Genomic DNA, 7,749 nt, shown 5'->3' on the forward strand with positions numbered 1-7,749 from the left:
CACAGTTACTTTACAAAGAATGTCTCAATGCAGAAACTCCAGGGGATAATAATCCATCTGGATAACATCCCCTCTGTAGGGAAGAAGGTTGGACCAAGGTAGAGCTTTGAAACTCAGACAAGCTGATCAGGGATCCTTTTCTCCCTCCTCTCCCTCCCCTGCTAAAACCCAGAAAGAAGGTAAAGCAGGAACTGAAAACCTGGACTGTGTCTTGCCCTCTCTCTAGTCTTCCTGGCATGACATTCACCTCATGTGGGATTCCCTTCTGAATGCTGTGAATACAATTGGTTAATGAATAAAGAATCTACATTGTCCTGTGGGCATAGTAGAGCTAGGCAGGGAAAACTAAACTGAATTCTGGGAGAAAGAAGGCAGAGTCAGAGACTCCATACAATCACTGCTGGGAACAGATGAGCCTGAACCTTCGGGTAAGCCACAGCCATGTGGTGGTACATAGATTAATAAAAATGGGTTAAATTAAGAGGTAAGAGTTAGCCAATAAGAAGCTAGAGCTAATGGACCAAGCAGTGATTTAATTAATACAGTTTCTGTGTGGTTATTTAGGGGCTGAGTAGCCAGGAACAAACAAGCAGTCTCATACAACAAATTGGCACCCAACGTGTGCTAGCTAAATCCACATAAAACCTGAGAGGGCTTGGAAAGGAATTCTAGACACTAAAAAACAAAGTTTAGCTGCATTTTTTTTTTTTTTTTTTACCGGATGTGCTCTGCTTGCTGGCGGCATGCTGCAGCTCCTTTAAAACAGGTCTTCCTGATTCAGTGATAGTAGCAAAAAAAAAAAAAAAAACAACAGCAAAAAAAACAAAAAAAATCCACATGGTTACAAAACAGCAGAACAAACCGCACTGGCTCTTTCAGGAGGCCGAGTACTTGAATGGTGTTTGTGGGCACAGATGCTTGTGTGCCCACTCAGAGTTAGGAGGAAAGTAGCTGAGAACATGACCATAGCTCAGGGCTCCCTGCCTGGGCAGGCGACAGGAGTCTGTTGGGCATGCACAAGCAGCAAAGCATGGCAGATTCCTGTGCCATACACAGAGATATTTCCAAGCCATGCATTGTGCTACATGGCAGATTTAGCTATTACTCAGATAAGGAAGGTTTATGTGCTGCACCCCCCTTTTCAGAATTAAAGTGGTGAGCACGGCTTCTACCTGGCGGTCCCAGAGCTGATGGTAATGGTATGTCTGCCACTTTGAAATGCAGAGAGAAGCAGAGCCAGAACCCAGGTTTTTTTGTGCCCAAGATGCTTACCATTTTAAAAGCTTTTAGGACAGAAAAGGATTACAGATACACAATAGGACAGATTCAGACATAAAAGACCTCTAAACAAGACACAGTGTTGGATAAATGTACATAGGCTTGGGAGAGAGAAGAAAAAGAGTAAAGAGACAGTAAATGTAATATAAAAGAGTACAGACAGTAACAGAGTAAAGGAGTAAAGATAATAAAATAAATATGAAACTTGTAGAAAAAGTAATAGAGTAAAAAAATAAGCCACATAAAGATGGAATATACATAAAAGAGTTTGGATTTTGTATATTATTGTGTTTTCTTTGAATTTTTTTACTGTGAAGGAGCTAAGTGCAGAGAGACATTTTATTGTATCAGCTGCTAAGATAAACCAGCATATATATATTCTGAAGGTATTATGACTTCAGAATTTGGGTCTAAGGTTTTGTTGCTTTGAATCCAGGCTAATGTAGTTTGATGGACCAAGATCCCCCGAAAAGTTGCTGTGAACACCCCCAAAAATTACTTCGCTCAACAAAAAACAGGAAGCAGTTTGGAGAGAATTATGCCTCAATTCCCAAATATTGTTTATAGATGTTTATTTATATTTAAAGGGGGATATTCTATTATATTCTATAATAAAAGAGGATATTATATATAATATATATATGACAATATATATTATATATATATATTTCTGTTCTTGGTTAAAGTGTTGTGTTTGTGCAGCTCATTTAAAAATGTAATGTATAATTAAGAAATATAGGTTAATTGAAAATCACCTATAATAGTCAAGTTTGTAGTCATGTTGGTTACGTTTTCTAGATATATAGAAGATATATTTCAGTCAGATAGGTATTCTTCAAATCTTTCAGAGACCTTCAGAATATGGCATTTAAAATGCTTAAGAACTTAGTACTTTTTATGACAGTGAGACACATGTGATCCTGGCAGCACCAATTACTTCAAGAGGAAGATGGACATCAAAGAGGCTCCTTATGAAGTTTTTTAGCCATTTGAGCAAGAAACTACTCTTGCCTGGACTGCTTGATGCTATGCTGTATGAACCAGACATGCAGGACCCACAGAGAAAAGACTGCTGAACTAGCCTAAAGGTGAGATGGACCTTCAAGGTTCCTGCTACATGAAAGAATCTGCAAACATTCTGCAGGACACAGAAAAAAGTGACTGACAAACTGCCAATATAGGCAGAACTGTCTTTGAAACTTCCTGCTTTGTGGAAAAGTCTGCCAGACACTATGGGCCTGTAGGCTGAGGACTAGATGCTGCAATGTTACAGAAGAACTTTGAGAACTTTGGGTGACTGTCCAGGCAGCAAGATGTCTCTGTCATTTCTAACACAGTGTTAGAGGTCCTTCTGTCTATGTGTTGCTTTTATTGGTTAATGAATAAAGAACTGCTTTGAGCCTATGGCAGGGAAGAACAGAACTAGGCCAGGAAAACTAAGCTATATGCTGGGAGAAAGAAGAGCAGAGTTAGAGAGAAGCCATGGAGCCCCATCAGAAACAGATGCCGGAACTTTAACTGGTAAGCCAAAGCCACATGGCAATACACAGATTAATAGAAATGGGTTAAATTAATATGTAAGAGTCAGCCAATAAGAAGATGGAGCTAATGGGTCAAGCAGTAATTTAATTAATATGGTTTCTGTGTGATTATTTAGGTTCTGGGTGGCCGGAACAAACAATTGGCTTGATACTACACTAGAGTTTTAGAAGTTGCTTACAATGTACTTCCTGTTTAGTTAGGTAATATATCCTTCTGGAGTCTTTGATGGATAGTTATAGTTACAATTTTCCTTAGCTATGATAAAAGATAAAGTAGATATAAATATTGTAACTGTAATCTTGTTTAATACCTGTTTTGTTATATGTAATTTTACTATGCTAAAGTTAAAACTTTCTTTTTTTTATTTAAACAGAAAAAGGGAAATGGTGGGGGAGGTTTTCTGTCTGTGTATTGCTTTTATGGGTTAATGAATAAAGAAACTGCTTTGGCCTATATCAAGGCAGAACTTAGCTAGGTGGGAAAAACTAAACTAAATGCTGGAAGAAAGAAGGTGGAGCCAGTGAGAAGCCATGTAGCTCTGCCAGAGACAGATGCCTGAACTTTACCCGGTATGCCACAACCTTGTGGTGATACACAGATTAATACAGATGGGTTAATTTAAGATATGAGTTAGCCAGAATTACGCTTATGCTCTGGACCCCAAAGTATTGCAAATAATATGGTTTCTGTGTGATTATTTTGGGGCTGAGCAGCCAGGAACAAACAAGGGGTCATACACTACACTTACCCATTGACTGCAGAGTGGCCACCGGGCTACCAGTTACGACTCCACCCCCATTAGCAATAGCTGACAATGACATCACCTTAACTGCTAGAGAGGAGGCAGCAATTCCTGTCCCAGTGAAGACCACAGCACCCAGCACGGGGGGGCACAGCAGCTACGGTCATGGCTGTGGGAAAAGGGGCAGTGTCAGGTGGATTTGTAAAAAGGGACTCCCAACACACTGGGTCAAAATGGCGAGGGGCTGCTGGGGTCTGGAAAAAAAAAGAATGAGCAGAGCAGACTAGGCCAGGTCTTTTCCTCTTCCTCTGAGGCCTTCTTGGAGAAGCCCAAAGCACAGGTAGAAAGTGGGGCCAGAGGCGGGCTCTGAACCAGAGAATCGGAAGTCAGAGCCAGAAAGCATAGGCAAAGAGTAGACGTTTGTCACTGAAGATAGAATCCTGGGCTGGCTCTGACAGGTAGCAAGGCCTTCATCAAGAGAGGTGCTGTGGCGGCCGCACTTACATTTCGCCATTACAAGATGGCGCCGAGGGCTAAAGTAAACAAGTATGTGGCGCGAACTTTTCGCGCCACATCTGCCTAGCAACAGGTTTCCACCAATCCTTTTCTGCCACGTCACCTAATCAGTAGACACGCCCCGTCCTCCTCTATATAAGCCGCCACCCAGCCCGGCTCGGAGCCCCCTGCTTCCAGCTCTCCCTCAACCAAGCAGCGCTTCAATAAAGTGTGATCAGAGAAGAATCCTGTGTCCTGTGTCGGTGGTGATCTTTCCCCGCTGGTCGGGGCTCGCTCGCCGCAGCTGGTGCCGAAACCCGGGAACTTCGGCGGACACACACAGGGGGCCGAAGAGGATTCAGAACTCTACACACGAAGCGGTCGGCGCCGGTAAGTATCCTCAGGTATGCTTCTTGGAGGAATTAGTCCTTTGTGGTTTGCATTAGCAGTGGTTGTTTTTGCTGTAGTGGTTTATGCCTTTTGCATTTTTATCCGTTGTCATAGACCAGGAGAGGAGTGTCTCTGCTGCAACATCTAAAGCGAAAGTAAATCCGTGGCAGATAAGGCGATTTTTCTGCCCTTTTGTAAGCCTCTTGTAGAAAAGTGAGCAAAGATGGGCAACGATCAGTCTGTCTCCGGTGCATGCGATTTTGTAGAACCTATACAGCGGTTACTCCAGGAGAGAGGATTGAAAATCTCGAAATCCACCATAAAGGTGATTGTCGGGGATATTGATCGCATGGCGCCGTGGTTTGCGGTGTCTGGGGATCTAAATTTGCATTGCTGGAGAAAGCTAGGCAAAGATTTGGAGGCAGCAAAGGAACAGGGGCAATTAAAGAAGGGAACTTATCCTTTTTGGAGATTAGTACACTCCTGTTTGAAAGACGGAAAAAATGTAGAGGAGTTAAGAGAAGGAAGGAAAATGCTGGCAAGACACCAGGACAGCCTTTCAGAAGCAGGTTCAAAGACAGAGGAGGATACTGAAGAAAAGTGCACGGTAATAAGGAACAAAAAAGGGAAAAAGAAAGATATAAAAGAAAAGGAGGATCCTAAGATAAATAAACCTTCAGCACCTCCCCTATATCCGGTGCTGGATGAATTCGCAGCCTTGCGGCTGGCTGAAGAGGAGCTGGTAGAGGCAGAGGAGGAGAGCTTAGAGGAGGAAGATGCACATTATGAGGAGGAGAGATATGGGCCAGCTCTAAAAGTGCCCACTAGAGAGTTTCCCCCTCCTTACGTGCAGCCCAAGAGTAGCTGCCATTTCATTGACAGGGGCACTCTTGCGCAGTTAGCTGTGCATTATCCACCTTCAGTGGTGGTATTTCCTGTTTTTGAGGATCAAAATCAACAAAGATATCATGAGCCAGTCCCTTATAAAGAGTTAAAAGATTTAGTGGAAGCGGCAAAGACTTATGGAGCTAATGCGCAGTATACTCGCACATTACTGACTCGGTTGACCACCAGAGCTATGACACCAACAGATTGGTGGGAAATTGCTAGAGCATGCCTTTCTACAGGTCAATATCTAGATTATAGATCTATAGTGGTAGAAGCTGCTCACACTCAGGCTCGAGTAAATGCGCAAACGCCAAATCGAGCTCCCTGGAATGCAGACATGTTATTAGGGCAAGGGCAATGGACGGCTAATCAAACAGCCTATCCAGTGGAGGTTTATCAACAAATTAATGAAATCTATACAAGAGCATGGAAAATGATACCAAAAAGAGGTGAAGTAACGGGCAATCTTACGAAGATTATTCAAGGCCCTACTGAACCATTTTCGGAGTTCGTAGCTCGCATGATGGAAGCCGCAGGGAAGGTGTTTGGTGAAGCCGAAGAGGCCATGCCTTTGGTTCAGCAGTTAGTGTTTGAACAGGCTACTAAAGAATGTAAGAGAGCCATCATGCCGTGGAAAAATAAAGGACTGGATGCTTGGCTTAAGGCCTGCCGAGAGATAGGCGGCCCTCTAACTAATGCTGGTCTAGCGGCTGCTATGCTAGCAGTCTCCAGGGGGCAGGGAAGATCAGGTACCTGCTTTAATCGCGGGAGACCGGGGTTCGATTCCCCGAAGGGGAGCTGTTTGTGTCTTTCCTCAGAATCGGCCAGATCCGGTGTGGATCCCTACCAGACTGACAAGAATCGTGACAACACTGGAACAGCCTGACGAAGAGCAAGGAGATGTTGCTGCTCCTGATCCTGTTGGTGAACCTGCCGGTTCCAGTTGAATCTGAAGAATCTTATTTCTGGGCTGTGGCCCGTACATGGCCCATTCCAATTCCTGTTCACAATGAGTCCACACTCAATATCTAAATGGCAATTGGACAAGGGAATTGGAACAATTGCAAGCCAATTTTAGTTTGAAGATTTTGGCTTTGAATCAAACCCAGGCGACTATGGTTTCGCTGGGGGAATTTACAGATTGGCTGGTAGATACTTTTTCATATATTAAGGAATGGGCAGGGGTAGGCGTGCTAGGATTAATATTAACTTCGGGAGTGATATTGGCGTTGTTTCTGATTCTAAGGCTGATTCGGGTAAGGAAACGGGAAAAGGTGGCCATTGCACGTGCCCTCGCAGCCTTGGAGGCCGGTAACTCCCCCCAAGCTTGGATCAGCATCTTACAGGACTCCTGACCCTAATCCCTGCTTTTGCACCCGAAGGCCATTGAGCCATTGCACTCGGAAAGAGGGATCGATGAGGTTCCCCTGAATCTGGGGATGTGTTGTCCTGGACAGGAGGTTTTGCACCTAAGAGTGCACTGAGTAGATCCACTCAGGAGATCATGACCTTATGCATATGGGTAGTCCCGCTTATTTTTCCCATCCCTGAGAAAAACGGGACATGTCTACATTTTCAGGGTAAGGTCCTCTGACCTCAGCCTTGACTGTCTTTTAAATGTCATAAAATTAAAAGGGGGGAACTGTGGCTGCCGCACTTACATTTCGCCATTACAAGATGGCGCCGAGGGCTAAAGTAAACAAGTATGTGGCGCGAACTTTTCGCGCCACATCTGCCTAGCAACAGGTTTCCACCAATCCTTTTCTGCCACGTCACCTAATCAGTAGACACGCCCCGTCCTCCTCTATATAAGCCGCCACCCAGCCCGGCTCGGAGCCCCCTGCTTCCAGCTCTCCCTCAACCAAGCAGCGCTTCAATAAAGTGTGATCAGAGAAGAATCCTGTGTCCTGTGTCGGTGGTGATCTTTCCCCGCTGGTCGGGGCTCGCTCGCCGCAAGGTGCTGCTGGTGCCTCGGTGTCTGTCCTGGTCTAATGCTGGGATAAGAGCAAAGTATGCCCAAAGCAAAAAGCCCAAAGAACGTGTTTCCAGAGGATCACATCTTGCCCGGGAGACAGGAGATTCATGGGACACAACTGTTGAGGCAGGAGGAGGCGTCAAGAGCCCTGCTGTGTCTCCAGTGAGCAAGTCAGGAGCCACCACGCTGATGGGGCCTGCATTGCATATCTAGTACATTCTAACTCTCTGCTCATCTCAGCCATACAGCACCCTAGGCATCTCTAAATGAACTCGACAAGCACATTTTTTTTTCAAGGAAACAGGAGGTCAAAAGAGTTTAAATATATTCACTTGGCCCCATGGTGACTATTCTCACAGAGGGTGGCAGGTGCCTCTGACTGCACTACACTGCCTCCTTGTGGAGGCCCACGGAAGTGAATCCCTTCCACGTCCACAAG

Source organism: Arvicola amphibius, chromosome 7 (assembly GCF_903992535.2).
Source record: "Arvicola amphibius chromosome 7, mArvAmp1.2, whole genome shotgun sequence".
Taxonomy (NCBI): Eukaryota; Metazoa; Chordata; class Mammalia; order Rodentia; family Cricetidae; genus Arvicola; species Arvicola amphibius.